This window comes from Nycticebus coucang, chromosome Y (assembly GCF_027406575.1).
Source record: "Nycticebus coucang isolate mNycCou1 chromosome Y, mNycCou1.pri, whole genome shotgun sequence".
Lineage (NCBI taxonomy): Eukaryota > Metazoa > Chordata > Mammalia > Primates > Lorisidae > Nycticebus > Nycticebus coucang.
In genome coordinates this window covers 27,187,819-27,190,302 of record NC_069805.1, presented here as the reverse complement: position 1 = coordinate 27,190,302, position 2,484 = coordinate 27,187,819, and positions in this window count along the sequence as shown.

The window sequence follows — 2,484 nt, the reverse complement described above, 5'->3', positions numbered from 1 at the left end:
AGGAACTATGGCCAAAGCCAAGATTTTTTAAGGAGCCTTTGACAGAAACATTAAGATTAGCATCTTAGCTGGGCATTGTGGATCATAGTACTAAGTGTGACATAGTAAGACCCTGTAATCCTCACATTCTGGGAGGCCAAGTTAAGTTTGAAGTTTCCTCCATAGCACTTTAATGTTTTTCCACAGTAGGTCCTTCACCTTTCCTACTGAATTCATCCCTAGCTATTGCTTCTTTTTCATCTTTTTTCGTTTTTCTACTTCAGCCTTCTCTTCTTCACATACCAGAGTAGAAATGAGTGATTCTGTTAGTGCTTGATGTGATCTGTGTAATAGATGATTTTCCTGAAGTCTGATAAACAGTATATCTCTACCTCTATGTATATATGAAACAATATAAAATGTACCACAAGACCTAAATGGTTAGTGTTTCACACAAATACTTTCCAAGAAATTCAAGGATTTTGTTTTGATGCAAAATTTAAAAAGTGAGAAAATAAAGGAAAAAAATCACAGTGTTTGTCTTCTAGAGTTTCCTGGGAATTTATTTATCTCCTTTATTACTCCCATCCTTATTCATTACTTCACAGTTAACATTTGGTCTAGTTCATTTGTGGAAGAACCAAGTTTCTTGCACTTACATTACACTTTTTTTCTTGCCTGGAATGATTTCTCCTTAAGTTTCTGATTCTCTTTCAGATCTCAGTTATAATGTAAACTCCTTTCCCAAATTGGGCCTCTCCCACCATCATTCTTTCCCTGAACTTCATTTCCTTCTGAGCACCCATCACAACCTAATAACATCTACCAACTCCTTCCTCCAGTGCCTACCAGAGTACAGGGTACACACTATGCCTTCAATAAGTATTTTCACGGATAAAGAGAATTTATTTTATTTATTTATTTTTATTGTTGGGGATTCATTGAGGGTACAATAAGGCAGGTTACACTGATTGCAATTGTTAGGTAAAGTCCCTCTTGCAATCATGTCTTGCCCCCATAAAGTGTGACAAACACCAAGACCCCACCCCCCTCCTTCCATCCCTCTTTCTGCTTCCCCCCATAACCTTGTTATTAATTGTCCTCATATCAAAATTGAGTACATAAGATTCATGCTTCTCCATTCTTGTGATGCTTTACTAAGAATAATGTCTTCCACTTCCATCCAGGTTAATACGAAGGATGTAAAGTCTCCATTTTTTTTAATGGCTGAATAGTATTCCATGGTTTACATGTACCACAGCTTGTTAATCCATTCCTGGGTTGGTGGGCATTTGGGCTGTTTCCACATTTTGTCGATTGTAATTGAGCTGCAATAAACAGTCTAGTACAAGTGTCCTTATGATAAAAGGATTTCTTTCCTTCTGGGTAGATGCCCAGTAATGGGATTGCAGGATCAAATGGGAGGTCTAGCTTGAGTGCTTTGAGGTTTCTCCATACTTCCTTCCAGAAAGGTTGTACTAGTTTGCAGTCCCACCAGCAGTGTAAAAGTGTTCCCTTCTTTCCATATCCACGGCAGCATCTGCAGTTTTGAGATTTTGTGATGTGGGCCATTCTCACTGTGGTTACATGATATCTCAGGGTTGTTTTGATTTGCATTTCTCTAATATATAGAGATGATGAACATTTTTTTCATGTGTTTGTTAGCCATTCATCTGTCATCTTTAGAGAAAGTTCTATTCATGTCTCTTGTCCATTGATATATGGGATTGTTGGCTTTTTCATGTGGATTAATTTGAGTTCTCTATAGATCCTAGTTATCAAGCTTTTGTCTGATTGAAAATATGCAAATATCCTTTCCCATTGTGTACATTGTCTCTTTGCTTTGGATATTGTCTCCTTAGCTGTACAGAAGCTTTTCAGTTTAATGAAGTCCCATTTGTTTATTTTTGTTGTTGTTGCAATTGCCATGGCAGTCTTCATGAAGTCTTTCCCCAGGCCAATATCTTCCAATGTTTTTCCTATGCTTTCTTTGAGTATTTTTATTGTTTCATGCCTTAAATTTAAGTCCTGGATAAAGAGAATTTAATTAGAATGTATAATTTAGGCACAGGTCTCATTGTATTTTACATGCATTTCTCAAGGGCAGGCATTCAGAACTCCAGCCTCTTAATTCTTGAAATTTCCTCGCCCCACCTGAGGACCTACCGCCGCCCTCCCCCAAGTCCACTCCTCCTGCTTCCAAGAGCCTGATCGGTGCTAACCAGTGGAGGCTTCCAGGGCTGGGATGCCGTAAGACCCGCACGTGCGCAGTACTTACGCAGTTGCGCCCGTCCATGTGGAAGGCCTTGGCGGTACTTCAGCTGCTGCGGTTGGTTAGCACTGGGCTATGGTCCAGGGCACCGGGGAAGTGGTAGCAGTGCTGACCTCCAGGACTGCCAAAGGACTCAGCAATGGAACAGGCCTGACCTTGAGGCTGTCCAACAACACACTCTCCCACAAGCTGCGTGGAGACTATGCTTGACAAGGACAAGGTAACTCGGCCAG